This window comes from Hyperolius riggenbachi, chromosome 5, assembly GCF_040937935.1.
Source record: "Hyperolius riggenbachi isolate aHypRig1 chromosome 5, aHypRig1.pri, whole genome shotgun sequence".
In the NCBI taxonomy this organism is placed as follows: Eukaryota; Metazoa; Chordata; class Amphibia; order Anura; family Hyperoliidae; genus Hyperolius; species Hyperolius riggenbachi.
Window position 1 is genome coordinate 243,317,042 of NC_090650.1, and position 15,819 is coordinate 243,332,860.

Sequence of the window (15,819 nt, forward strand, 5' to 3'; positions counted from 1 at the left end):
TATTTCAATGGTAGTGATGGTGACGTACATAAATCGCAGCAATGGCCGTTAGCAAAGTCTGAATCTCACGAAATGTCTCATGCAGGTAGAAGACATATTGTTAGACTTGGATTCCAAAGATGGGGTCCCTACATCTCTGCAAACCAGAGTTACAGGGGTCCAAAATTGGTAAAATCCCCCATAGGATTTAATTGCCTCCCTATTTCACTTTCCAAAATCTCATATCTTTACAAAGGGCAATGGCTCAGCAGTACCAAATTTTCTAGCATTGTAGGGACCCTTAGGGGGAACATGACTGGTGAGTTTCGGGCCCCTAGGCCGAAGAGGTCATAGCCTAGGGTCACAAAAACCTGTTTATTTGGGCTATTTCAATGGTAGTGATGGTGACGTACATAAATCGCAGAAATGGCCGTTAGCAAAGTCTGAATCTCACGAAATGTCTCATGCAGGTAGAAGACATATTGTTAGACTTGGATTCCAAAGATGGGGTCCCTACATCTCTGCAAACCAGAGTTACAGGGGTCCAAAATTGGTAAAATCCCCCATAGGATTTCATTGCCTCCCTATTTCACTTTCCAAAATCTCACATCTTTTCAAAGGGCAATGGCTCAACAGTACCAAATTTTCTAGCATTGTAGGGACCCTTAGGGGGAACATGACTGGTGAGTTTCGGGACCCTAGGCCAAAGAGGTCATAGCCTAGGGTCACAAAAACCTGTTTATTTGGGCTATTTCAATGGTAGTGATGGTGACGTACATAAATCGCAGCAATGGCCGTTAGCAAAGTCTGAATCTCACGAAATGTCTCATGCAGGTAGAAGACATATTGTTAGACTTGGATTCCAAAGATGGGGTCCCTACATCTCTGCAAACCAGAGTTACAGGGGTCCAAAATTGGTAAAATCCACCATAGGATTTCATTGCCTCCCTATTTCCCTTTCCAAAATCTCACATCTTTTCAAAGGGCAATGGCTCAGCAGTACCAAATTTTCCCCCTCCTCTAGCCAGTTGTACGCCGACAGACTGACTTCCGCAAACCCAGGACGACCAGGAGGGCAGCAAACAACACAAGCCGCAGCTAGTGCCCAAAAGGGAATGGTATCGGCAGTGTCCTTGGAGTGGTAAAATTTTCTGACACCCATGCAGCAGCACACAGAACAGCAAGCGTGCAGATCCACCTCCAACACCGATCGCCTGGAGAAGATGGTCAAGGACTACATGTCAGATGGCGTAGCTGTGTTGAACAATCCATCTGCACCCTTCAACTATTGGGTATCGAAGCTAGACACCTGGTACAAACTGGCAATGTACACAATAGAGGTGCTGGCTTGCCCGGCAGCCAGCGTTATGTCGGAACGCTGTTTCAGTGCTGCCGGAGGCATCGTCACAGATCGGCGGCGTATCCGCCTCTCCACAGAAAATGCAGACCGTCTGACTCAAATTAAAATGAATCAATCCTGGATTGGAAACGACTACGCAACACTCCCGGACCCCAACCAAGTAACATGAACAATGAACATCTGTGATGGGTTAGCGTTTCCGGTCCCTGTTTATTGAACCTCTCATCTGTATTACATTTATGACTGCATGGCGACAAAATGCAAATTGCTATCCGCACGCTTCTTGTCCTCATGCAAGGCCTGGGTTGTTGTGTCTCAAAGCGTGGCCTTCTCCTCCTGCGCCACCCTCCTCCTGTTCCATCACATGTGCTGCTGCTAGGTTAGCGTTACCGGTCCCTTTTCCTGGAACCTCTTATATGTATTACATTTATGACTGCATGCCGACAAAAAGCATGTTACCTGTGCAAAGAAAACAGACATTTCCCGCATTTAAAAGACAGTTTTCCCTTTGAAACTTTAAAATCGATTTTCTCAAAAACTATAAGCTCTTTTTGCTAAATTTTTTTCCTCTTGTACCCACTCCCAAGGTGCACATACCCTGTAAATTTGGGGTATGTAGCATGTAAGGAGGCTTTACAAAGCACGAAAGTTCGGGTCCTCATTGACTTCCATTATGTTCAGAGTTCGGGTCGAACACCCGAACATCGCGGCCATGTTCGGCCTGTTCGGCCTGTATTGTGGTGGTGGCGGCAGATGTTCGCCCAACACTAGTTGCTATCATATAAATCCGGCATGGTGGGGTCTGAACCCTCTATAACAGTAATTATAGATTGACGGTATACCTTGAAATGAATCAGAGCACTCAGTATATGATTTTATATAAAAAATTGTATTTGCTTATCATACAGCATATATACAAAATATGAACAGTTCCAAGTAGTGTTTCCTTATAACAGTATTCCATCTTATCAAGGCTTTAGAGCCAAGCAATTATCAATCTTCTAAGTACATTCAAAAAGTAATATAACGGTTGTGTTATGTAGAATAAGGTCAAAAGTAGTCTCATCTGTATCAATAGCTGTGTATCTAGTAGCTGTGTAAAACTTGTAGTAATCTTCTTAAAGAAATAGCATAAAAAATAGCTTCTAAAAAACTTCTTGCTAACATCTTAATAAAACTTAATGCTGAAAAATTAATAAAGTAAATCACCAGAATATTAAGCATATTACCCCTTCTCTGTCATCTCTTCAGCATCTAGAACCACTTGTGGGAAGGTAGCTTCTGCCTCATGTGTCTTCTCAGGAGATTGTTGGGCTTCTGCAAACTATGAGCTTACAGCTCCTACCTTTATAGGGGCTGGAGGCAATATGGCTGCCTAATCTGGAACTTCCCTGGATCCCAGGTTCTGATTGGCTAAAGCTTCCGTGCATCAATGCTTTATCATGTTTTGATTACCTAAGTCATAATATTATTGTTTATAAATTCTTAATTACCTTATCTTGTGGGAATTAACGTCATTTGGAGTGCTTGACATTTTGTTTAGGTCATTTCTGACGCACGTAATTAAAAATGGACATCAACAGCCATCTTGTCTGTTGGCTGACCCAGACATGGAGACTAAACAATGTCATTCATGACGCATTTCTGATAAAGTGTTCCCTGTTAATTATGTTGGAATGTCTTGGTACTTTCCCAGGTCAGATTGACTCTAACACAGACCTGCAAGAGCCTTCAGCAATTTAAGGCTTATTAAAACATACAGGGCTTCTAATATACTTATTTAAATATAAAGCTTATTATATAATTCTTCTTAAAACAATGAATCATATAAGGAATAATTACATATTAAATCTTAATAATATAAAATCAATGTCTATATTTTTGTCTTTCTTATAAAATAAATATAATGTCCACCGGCAGAGGTCAGCATTTCATAACAAATAACAATCTATTAATAATGTTGATTTTATAAAAGTATGAACCCGCCAGATGGCATCATTGTCCTAAAATACGGGACAATACAAAAACCTTGGAACTTATTGACATTCCAAAGGACAATCATAGTCAAAACATGGCATTATATTCTTGCTGGCTGTGATGGCCTTCAAGCCACTGAACATGTCAACAATCTTCCAGCTTGCAAGTTAAAATCTTTTAAGCTTTACAGCCTGGAATATGCTCAGTCACATAGCAATATTAAAGAAGTACTATAACTTTACAGTTCACATTGAAATTTTGCATAGAATATTAAAGCTTAAACCATACACTTATGACAACTTTTTCCTGCATAAATAAAACCGCTAGAATTCTGACACTAGCCTTATAGAGAGAAAGATAGTTAAAATGTAACTTTTAATAAGAAATTTAAAAGAGCTACAGACACATTACTACCTATAAAGGAACAAAGTGAAACAATCGGGTCAACGGATATATGGTTGCTAGTCGTAAAGACAATCCTACCAATCTCCAATTGTATGACTATTATAAACCCCACACCAATACCCTACATGTTTTGTTTCATAAAAATAGAAACTTCGTCAGGAGTGATTACTATATAAAGTGCAAGAGTGCAAAGTGCTAAAATAATAAAGACATATTATACATATCACAAAGTACACATATTGGTAAGTAATATGGCCACAGGCAGCAGCCAAGAAAAGCATGACTGTTCAGGTTGCCCTTTTATAGTGTACTGGCTGTCGCAATGAATGCTTGGGGAGGAGGTGCTCAAACACGCCCCCTACCTGCCCACAAGAGACCTTGCCATTGGTCACTAGATTTGTCCTTCAGGATATTGACCCCACTTAACACTTAGCCAGCAGGCATCACTGCTACTACTAGCACCACATCCGCTCCATTTGACAGTTCACAGGAGTTATTTGGTGGGGAATTAACTGATTCACAGCCATTATTGTTACAACAAGATGAAGGCGCTAAGCATGTTACACCACCTCATATGTCCGAGTTAGGCGTCAGTATGGACGTAAGATGTGAGGATGATGAAGTACCTGCTGTTGTTGCAGTTTTTGAGGTGTCTGATACAAGCGAAGCTGTGGAGGATGATTAGGATGATGATGATGATGATGATACTGCCATGGATGTCACGTGGGTTCCCAATAGACCAGATGAACAGGGGGACAGTTCAGAGTGGGAGTCAGAGAGGAGTAGGAGGAGACGAGTTGCTGAAAGAATCGGGGGAGCTCGTCATCAGAAACAGCTTGTGGCAGTTTTAGGCAGCATGTATCGCCACCTATGGTCAGCCAGCCAACATGCCCTTCAAGGTCAGCTGCTGCCGCCACCACCACAATACCATCATCCCAGGGCTCAGTGGTGTGGACATTTTTTTGTGTGTCTGCCTCAGATGAGAGTGATGCCATCTGTACTCTCTGCCACCAAAAATTGAGCCGTGGAAAGACCAAGACCCATGTAGGGACAACTGCCGTAAGAAGGCACATAATGAAAAAGCACAAACTGCAATGAGATGACCATCTGAGGAAAAGCAGCACACAAAAGCAAAGCCACCCTCCACCTCATCTTCCTCCTTCAGGTGCAGCATCTTCAGCCGCATTATCCCTTGCACCTTCAAAGCCACCCTCCTCCACTCTCACCTTGAGCGGTTCCTGCTCCTCTGCCCACAGCAGTCAGGTGCCCGTGAAGGAAATCTTTGAGCGGAAGAAGCCAATGTCTGCCATTCACCCTCTTGCCCAGCGTCTGACAGCTGGCTTGGCAGAACTCTTAGCTTGCCAGCTGTTACCATACCAGTTGGTGGACTCTGAGGCCTTCCAAAAATTTGTGACGATTGGGACACCGCAGTGGAAGATACCGGGCCGCAATTATTTCTCAAAAAAGCCAATACCCAAACTCTACCGTGATGTTGAAAGGCAAGTGGTGTCATCTCTGGCACACAGCGTTGGGTCAAGGGTCCATGTGACCACGGATGCCTGGTCTGCAAAGCATGGTGAGGGCAGGTACATTACTTATACAGCACATTGGGTCAACCTGATGACCGCTGGCAAGCAGGGAGTACGTGGCTGTGCAGCGCACCTAGTTGTGACACCTCCACGGCTTGCAGGCAGGCCTGCTGCCACCTCCTCTTCTTCTACTCCTGTTACATCCTCTTCACTGTCATTGTCCTCCTCCTCCTCCTTGGCTGAGTGGCAGTGCTACTCTACTGGTGCTCCGATCTCCTCTCCAACTACACCCCCCCCCCCCAGCTCCCCTGGGCCTATGCTGCATGCCAGGTATGATGGTGTCACCCCATCTTGGACATGTCTTGCCTCAAAGCCAAGAGTCAGACAGGAGCAGCTCTCCTGGCTGCTCTGAACAAACAGGTGGATCAGTGGCTGACCCCGCACCAACTGGAGGTTGGCAACATGGTGTGTGAAAATGGCCGCAATCTCATTCTGGCTTTGAGTTTGGGAAAGTTGACACATGTGCCCTGCGTGGCACATGTGCTGAATCTAATAATCCAAAGATTTTTGTGCAAGTACCCAAGCTTACAGGAGGTCTGAAGCAGTCCAGGAAGGTGTGTGGGCATTTCAGGCATTCCTACACGGCCATGGCTCGCTTGTCCGATATTTAGCAGAGAATGACTTGCCGGTGAGGCACTTGATTTGCGATAGCCCGACTGACCACCTGCTACAACTGGAGAAAGCTGTCAATGAGTATCTGTACAGCTATGGTGCTAGAGCAGGCTCTGGGGAACTGAGGATTTTTTTGCCGAGGTACTGGACACTCATGCGTAATGCCTACAGGCTCATGCGTCCGTTTAAGGAGGTGACAAATCTGGCGAGTTGCAGTGAAGGCACCATCAGCGACGTGATCCCATATGTTTTCTTCCTGGAGCGTGCTGTGCGTAGTGTGGTGGATCAAGCTGTGGAGCAGCGTGAACAGGAAGAGTGGGAACAATCATCAGCAGAAGCAGATGTTTCGTCAACACCTGCGGCAGCACAGAGGAGGGGGATAAGGGAGAGGAGGAGGAGTCGTCTGGGGAAGAGGAGTCAGATGAGGAAGGTGTTTTTTTTTTAGGAGGAGGCGGAAGAACAACCGCAGCAGGCATCACAGGGGCTTGTGCTGCTCACCTTTCCCGTGGTATTGTTCGTGGCTGGGGGGAGGAGGAGAACTTACCTGACATCACTGAGGAAGATCAAGAGGAGATGGATAGTAGGTCGGCATCCAACTTTGTGCTGATGGGGTCTATCATGCTGCCCAGCCTGTTGACGGACTGCCGTATAAAAAAACTCATGGGGAATGACCTGTACTGGGTTGCAACACTACTAGACCCTCGGTATAAGCACAAAGTGGCAGAGATGTTACCAAATCACCTGAAGGCAGAAAGGATGCAGCACTTGCACAACAAGCTGGCAAGTATGCTTTACAGTGCGTTTAAGGGTGATGTCACACAGCACAACGGAATAAAGGTGCCACTGCCAGTAATCTTCCTCCTCCTCCCATGTCCACGCAGGCAAAGACAGGACGCTCTAACGATCTCATGGTGATGTCGGATATGCAGACATTCTTTAGTCCAACGCCTCACCTCAGCCCTTCCGGATCCACCCTCCACCAATGCCTCGACTGGCAGGTAGCCGACTACCTGGAATTAAGTGCGGATATAGACACTCTGAGCAGCGATGAACCCCTGGACTACTGGGTGCACAGGCTTGACCAGTGGCCAGAGCTTTCGCAATTTGCCATCCAACTTCTGGCTTGTCCTGCCTCAAGCATCCTGTCAGAAAGGACCTTCAGCGCAGCTGGAGGCATTGTCAGTGAGAAGAGAAGTCACCTAGGTCAAAAAAGTGTTCAGTAGAGATGGCCTGCGGGTTCACCAGCGAACGGTTCAAGGCGAACTTCGGGTGGTTCGCCTTCGCCGGCGAATGCGAACTTTCCCGGAAGTTCGATTCGCCCCATAATGCTCAATGAGGGTCACAACAGCCATCACTTCCCAAAATTGTCAGGACGTGGTTGACTATTTAACACAGAACACCTCATCTCCCACAGCCACCCGCGCTACTAGAAGCACCACATCCGCTGCATTTGACACTTCGCAGGAGTTATTTGGTGTTGAAATCACTGATTCACAGCCAATACTGCTACAACAAGATGAGGGCGCTAAGCAAATTACACCACCTCATAGATCTGAGTTAGGTGACGATCGTATGGACGTAACGTGTGAGGAGGGGGATGATGAAGTACCTGGTGTTGGTGCAGATTTGGAGGTGTCTGAGGAAAGTGAAGCTGGGCAGGAGGATTATGATGATGATTATACGGATGCCACGTATGTTCCCAATAGAGGAGATGACCAGGGGGACAGTTCAGAGGGGGAGTCAGAGAGGAGTAGGAAGAGACGAGTCCATGAAAGAAGCAGAGGGAGCTCGTCCTCAGAAACAGCTGGGGGCATTGTCCGGCACCATTTATCGCCAGCTATGGACAGCCAGCCAACATGCCCTTCAACGTCAGCTGCTGATACCACCATAGTGCCATCATCCCAGGGGGCTCAGCGGTTTGGAAATTTTTTAACGTGTGTGTCTCAGATCGGAGCAAAGCCATCTGTTGTCTCTGCCTCCAAAAACTGAGCCGTGGAAAGGCCAACACTCACGTAGGGACAAGTGCCTTATGAAGGCTCCTGGAGAAAAGGCACAAACAGCTATGGCAAGAACACCTGAGGAAAAGCAGCACCCAAAAGACAAGCCACCCTCCTTCTCCTCTTCCTCCTTCAGGTGCATCATCTTCAGGCACTTTCTCCCTTGCACCTTCACAGCCACCCTCCTCCACACCGCCTCTGCCCTTCAGCGGTTCCTGCTCCTCTGCCCACTGCAGCCAGGTGTCCGTGAAGGAAGTTTTTGAGTGGAAGAAGACAATTTCTGCCAGTCACCCTCTTGCCCGGCGTCTGACAGCTGGCGTGGCGGAACTATTACCATACAAGCTGGTGGAGTCAGAGGCTTTCCATAAATTTGTGCCCATTGGGACACCGCAGTGGAAGATACCAGGCCGCAATTATTTTTGACAAAAGGCCATACCCAAACTGTACCATGCAGTTGAGAGGCAAGTGGTGTCATCTCATGCGAAGAGCGTTAGGTCAAGGGTCCACCTGACCACGGATGCCTGGTCTGCCAAGCACGGGCAGGGCCGCTACATTACGTACACAGCCTATTGGGTCAACCTGGTGACCGATGGCAAGCAGGGAGTACGTAGCTGTGTAGCGGACCAACTTATGACACCTCCACAGCTTGCAGGCAGAAACAGTGTTTGTAGTTTTGAAAGTTCGCCGGCCCATGAAGTCTATTGCGGTTAGCATGGTTCGCGCAAACGCAAACTTTTGCGGAAGTTCATGTTCGAGGTTTGCGAACCCAAAATCAGAGGTTTGAGCCATCTCTACTGCTAACAATCATGCCCATGCAAATGAATATGATAAATATTGCAATCAACATATCATAAATACACCCAATACGCAAGTTGTATATGAGAAACCAATATAAATGAACCAACCTAATGGGTTCCAATAAGGAACCAACAGGTTGATGAACCTGGGTTCAATAAATTGCTAAAACAAGGGATTAGCATATACCCTTCAAAAATATATATTTAGTGTAGCTATGACAATATCCATATAATAGACCATGAATAAAGTGCTATCGCGCAAAGAAAAAACACACAATCCTGTACCAAAATGAGCCAAACTGCATATTACACATATAAATAAACCTATGAGCAGCCTGTATAGATAAAGTGCATAGAGAAATAGAGAGCGTGTAATAGGAGATACTTAGCCCAGGAAGGGTGAGCAGATATGGGCAGTGCAGCAAAGGAGTGACTGGGATCCCCCCAAGACAGTGCTACTAGTTCTGTGGCCTGAGGCTTAGACTCCTCTTCCAACCGCACATCCCATCTCCCATTCCGGGAAACGATATTATGATGGAATGCTTTACTAGTTCCATGGTGTATCCTCTACACAAAAGAAAGTCGCTATTCACACTATTCAGCAGTACTTCAAGCGGAATGAAACCCAGCATTTCTTCTTTGCTCTAACAGATTATTTACAGTATATTATATACAACCAGCATTCAAAGGGTTAAACACAGGCCTTAGAAGCTCCCCTGCAGGGAAAGCTGGACAAATCCGAACTAGAGATAATGTTATCTTGTGTTTAATTATATCAAGTGAGAAATGTAAACAAGCCCTTCTATGACACTGCAAACTCTCCTGAAGACAGCGAGACAATCAGAAAGCATCAGAAAGCATTTCTGCTTAAGTTAGAAGGATAAATAAAGCAGTTATGAATAAAATGCAAAGTCAGCTTTCAGAGCAAAAAAAGTGTACTTTGGGAGCGTATAATTTCTAAATGAATAATAATACTTATGCACAAAAGCAAATATGATAACCGTAAGGCACATAAAAAGTAGGAAAACATGTTTTTATTGAATATTATGTCAGGTATTTATACCGCTTTGAATTCCACTCTTGGATTGCTCACTTCCTCACTGACAGAGGTTTACTTCAAACTGTGATAAACATTACCATGCTTCCATACATATTTTGATTAAGGACCCTTCCCAATATCTTTAGCTTTAACCTCCCTGGCGGTAGCAATTGGTGCTGCGTGGTGGGACTGCAGCCTTCTCTCCCCGGCTGTCAGCTTGTCTCCGGCCGCCAGGATCCCCATGTCCCTGCTCTTCTTCCTGACAGCCAATCAGATCAGAGGAGCGGCGGTGCAGCGTGACATCGTGGGGGAGGTGCAGGAATTTTTAAAATTTTAAAGGTAATTGGCCCTAATTTGCATTGTATTGGATAAAAATGTGTCAAATACATTTGTATCCAATGCATTGTAGCCATTTGGTTCCCAGCTGCTTCTGAGCAAGTACTTGTGTGATCTGCTGATCTCTGCCTTACTCTGATTATCTCTTACAAATTTTTGCCTGGATTTCAACCATTCTCTTTGCCTGCTGCCTGTACCAACCTCTGCTTCGATTTGACTACTCTCTGTCTGTCACCTGCTATGGTGTAAGCCTCAAGGCGTCTCACATCGGAAGTGCTGATGGAGTTTGAGGACAGTGATCCTGAACTGCAGTCACTGGCGGACTCGACTGACAGCAACGCACAGAGATCTGTGATCTGACTCGGGTAGCGAGAGCGACAGTGACTCCGTCACCACCGAGGTTAGTGATGTCCGCATTTGGTGCCTAATTGACACTAATCAGGCTCCGTCACTGCCCCCATGTTTCCTTTTTACTGGGGAGCCTGGCCTTAAGATAGACTGTGAGCACAACCCCCTGGCCTACCTGCAGCTCTTATTCAATGATGCTGTCATTGAAAAAATAGTGATGAAGACAAACTGCTATGACGCAGCAGGACATGGTAGCCGGTCACAAAGGAGCACTTGTGTCTTTTCTTCTGACTAATTACTCTGCAGGGGGTGGTGGGGAAGCCCCTGCAGAAATGGTATTGGTCAACTAACAAGATAACTGCTACCTCTTTGTTTGGTACGGTAATGTCTGAATACCGTTTTGGACTCATAATGAAATATTTGCACTTTTCACTTTCAGACAACTACACCTTCGATGAGTCCACCCACCCTGCTGAAATAAAGGGGTTTATCAGCTGGTAGTGGAAAACTTACGAAACACTTCTGTTCCCCAAAGGGACATAAGTGTTTCTGAAAGCCTGATTGCCTACAAGGGGAGACCGAGTTGGATTCAGTACATCGCATTCAAGAAAGCCTGCTTCGGTGTGAAATCCTACATTATCTGTGAGTCAGCAACCGGATATACAGTGGGTTGCAAAAGTATTTGGCCCCCTTGCAGTTTTCCACATTTTGTCACATTACTGCCACAAACATGCATCAATTTTATTGGAATTCCACGTGAAAGACCAATACAAAGTGGTTTACATGTGAGAAGTGGATCGAAAATCATACATCATTCCAAACATTTTTTTGGTGCCACTGAAGCTTCCCAGGCTAAAAACAGGGTGCATTTGGCCTGTTGAATAGGTGGTGTAAGCTGAGAGGATGGCGAGAGGACTGGAGAATATGCAGTGGTGGGCAACAGGCTAAGGATGCAGGAAGGTGGAAGGAGGAGTGAAAATGTTTTGATGCTTTTTCAATCATGTGTAAGTATATTTTTTGTTATGTTTAAAACTCACCTCCCTCCCGCCTCTCGTAGAATCCCACCAAACCCCCAGCCAAGATTTAAAAGTGCTCTGAACTCCCCCTACACTCTCTCCCAACCTCCAACCTCTATTTTGTTTAACCATTTCAGCCCGCAGGGATTTTTCACCTTATGCAACAGAGCAATTTTTACCTCCCATTCATGCGCTAATAACTTTATCACTAATTATCACAATGAATTGAACTATATATTGTTTTTTCCGCCACTAATTAGGCTTTTTTTGGGTGGTACATTTTGCTAAGAATTATTTTTTTCTAAATGCATTTTAACAGGAATATTAAGAAAAAATTGAAAAAATTCATTCTTTTTCAGTTTTCGGCCATTATAGCTTTAAAATAATGCATGCTACCATAATTAAAACCTATGTATTTTACTTGCACATTTGTCTCGGTTATTACACCATTTATATTTTGTTCCTATCATAATGTATGGCGCCAATATTTTATTTGGAAATAAAGGAGCATTTTTTCAGTTTTGCGTCCATCACTATTTACAAGCTTATAATTTAAAAAAATGTTCGTAATATACCCTCTTCACATGCATATTTAACCACTTCGGGACCAGCACCCTCTGCCCCCTTAAGGACCAGAGGGTGCTGGTCCAATAAAGCGCCGCTTCCCGACGAATCGCCGCTAAAATCCGCCGCTCCCGACAGTCACGCCGCTCTGTACCCGCCGCAGGCTGCTCTCACTGCCGTCGGTACGACGGCAGAGCGCTGTGCGACAGTCAGGAGCCACTTTCATTAGCTCCTGACCCTGTCACTCCATGTAACCTAATGGGAACGGCTTACATAAATGGCTCACAGTGCTCTGCCGTCATAGAGGCGGCAGAGCAGCTGATTTCGCCGCAGATCGAGCCCGGACAGTGGCAGGGACGCGCGGTCAATGGGACGTAGAGATTACGTCCGGTCAGAACTGCAGCGCCCCCTGCCCCCCGTAGTTTTTTTTTTTTTTTATTAAAACATTTTTTTCCATTCAAAATTTTATTTGGGTAATTTTTGGTGTGGGAAATAAACAGTTAATCTTAAATGTAATAATGTGTGTTTATTGTATTGAAAAATGTATGTAGATGTAGTTTTACAATTTGGCCACATTCAGATTTTTTTTTTGGTCCTTCTTGCTTCCAGAAAGCAAGGACAGGAACCTTTTTTTTTACAGAAAGACCGCGGCCTCTCATAAGAGGCCGTCGGTTTTTCTGCTGGGGACTCAAATCAATGAACGGGAACCATGTACCGATTCATTGATCTCTAGGCTTCCGGGACGGCACAGTGTGCATCAGCAGCACAGCAGCCGCCTGGATGTGAGGATCACGTCGAGGCGGCATAAATGGTTAAGTTAAAGTCCTTCGAGCCCCCTCCCTACACTCTCTCCATGACCCCCAACCTCTAGGTAAAAGTGCTAGCCTCAATTTTGTTTAAATAAGTAAAATTGCTCCGATCCCCAATACACTCCCTCTTGATCTCCCCCCCCCCTAACTTGATCCCCTGTAAAATGTGCATCGGTACTACTACCCACTGCTCTCACCTGCATTAATCACGCACACTCCTCCTCTTCATTACAGCTACGGGCTACTGTTTACCGTATCTGGGCTGCGGCTTGATGACGTCATCAAGCCGCGTCCCCGGTAGGGTGAACAGTAGGCCGGAGCTGTACGGAGGAGGAGGGTGCACGAGCAACACTGGAGAGGGCCATGACGGTGAGTAGTACCGATGCCTATCTCACAGCGATGAACTGGGATCGAGTGGCAGGGGCGGACAAACAGGGCTCTTAGGGCCCATTTACACTTAATCAGTTGGTGTGTTAGTGTGCATTAGTACGCATTGGTATGTGTTTTTTCTTAGCAGTGCATTGTGAAAAAGATTTCAGTTAAAACTTGTTAAGTGTGAAAGGTGCCATAGGAAAACATGAGCATTACTTTGAAAATCAGTTTTCTTTCAGTTATTACTGAGAGCAACTGATTTCGTGTAAAAGGGCCTTAGGCCTCAGAGGCAACAAAGAGCCCCCAGTGGTGTGGGGATGCCTGCACAGAAGTACATGAATTGGGGAGGTGAATGGACTTCTATATTATAGTGCAGTGGTGCAGTGCAGTCTCCGAAGCGCTATCTTGCTAGGGGGTGAAGTGCAATGCATGATTTTAAGTTGATGTTGTACTCTGGTATTTATTCCTTCTTATTTTATAAGGGTTGGTGCAATACTTAGGGATCATATTTGTCATTTGTGTGTAATGATTGTTATTTGTACAGTACACAGCATTGAAGCAATGGATTGATCTCTGAGTCATATGCTTTTAGGAATTGTTAGTTGTGTCAGGCACAAAAACTAGGAAATATTATAATATACTATTCCAGGCTACCTATAATGGGGGCAAATATTCCAGGCTACCTATACAGGGGGCAACCATATTATGCTGCGTATACTGGGGGTCAACTATTCTAGGCTACCTATACTGTGGGCAACTATTCCACGCTACCTATATGGGGCACCTATACCTGGCATTACCCATCGTGGCTCAGCACGCCACACCCACTCCTTTTCATTTTTTTTTGGGGGGGGGGGGGTGGTTTCATTTAATACTCAGTACCCGGTGTCAAATGCCCTAGGTAATACCTCCCTTAGCTATACTGCATACACCTATACCTGTCTTAGCAATGATAGGGACACTTATACCAGTCTTAGCTATATTGGGGACACTTAATACCTATCTTAGCTAAAGTCTTAATCACAAAAATACATTTACCGTAGAGGTAGGTCTAATTATGTGAGGTAAAAGACATGCAAACATGTACCTTATTTCTCTTCAGAATTCAGTAGTGAGGTATTTTACCATTAAATACTGCATATTTTTAGTTGAAAATTACCACATAAATTACCCCATGAAATTAAATGAGGTAAAACTTTACTTAAACTACCAGAATTCAAAAGTTGATTTTCCTCATGAGGTAACAGGCAGAGTTAAGAAACTTCAGTTGTTATCTGTGCAAAAGAGCTTCTCTGAACTCTCCGACCAAGCTTGGTCAGCAACAGGGCTGGTTTCTGAAGCACTTATTTCAACCTGTCTCTCATTGTTTCTTGTTTGTTTACGGTTTTATTACAGGGAAGTTAAAAGGGACATTAGCTCAGCTGTGTTTCATAGTTTAAAATGCAGAGTGTAGCTTGTAAACTGCAAATATTAGAGAATGATGCAATGTTATTAAAAAAAAGCTATATAACTAAAAATTTAAATATTAAAAATATGATACTCTTTTCTTTGCTACTAACATTTTATGAATTATCCGTACTACACATACAATTCCTATCATAATTTTTTTTCTTCAGTGTCACTTTAATAATTGAAAATCACCTGAAATTAGACATTCTAAGTATACAATATGTATAATAACGTCTAAATGTGTCATTTGTCAGCGTCATAGCTATAATTAGTAGGCATGAGCTTCCAAATTCCACAGAATTGAAATTCCCAATCAGAGAATGCAGAATTTTTCTGCAGAAATCGGATTACAGCCATAATTTTAGACCGATCACAAGACTCAGATGCTATTGAGTATTTTTGAGTCTAGTGATTGGCCTTAAATTTTTCCATGGTTCTCCGATTTCTGCGGTATGTCACTACATTCTCTGATTGGTCCAATCAAAATGACAGAAAAGACTTTCATTGGAAACTGGTAATCGGACATCGAATTTCGGAAATCCTTGTAATCGGTAATCGGAATTTACGTGGCAGCGTATTGGAGGTAAGCACTTGGTATGAAACAGTTCAGTTCTTGTTTAGAGACACTAGTAGCAGTGGTTTCATAATCTTAGGAATCCTGCACCAATTGCACAGACCAAATGGACCTGCTCATCTCTCCCAGTCAGCCAGGTATGGTAAGAGATTGGTTAGGTAAAGGTTTGCCCACCAGTACTGGACAGTTTCCATTACTTGTATTAATGCATATTCTGTTATTGTTATGTGCGTTGTTGAGTGCTAAGATGATTCTTTGTCATCAAACTGAACAACAAGATAATGAACATTTTTATAAATATGTATGAATTGATTCAAGTACAAGTTATTGCGTATACCTGTTTTATACCAATACATTTGTATTTGATCTTAAATTTGTTTGAACCTTAGATCTGTTGTTGGTCTTGCTGTGCAAATAAGTGTATATATTGTAACTATTTGCAGTATCATTTATGCTAAGTACCAGAGATGGAGTAAGGGATAATGGGGCCCTAGGCAAGGTTGTAGTTTTGGGATCCCCTTATGGTCCGCTGAAGAGAAGCGGTCAAAGAAAATGGCAGGAGGGCTCCTTGATGCCCACTGGGCCCCAAGCACCTT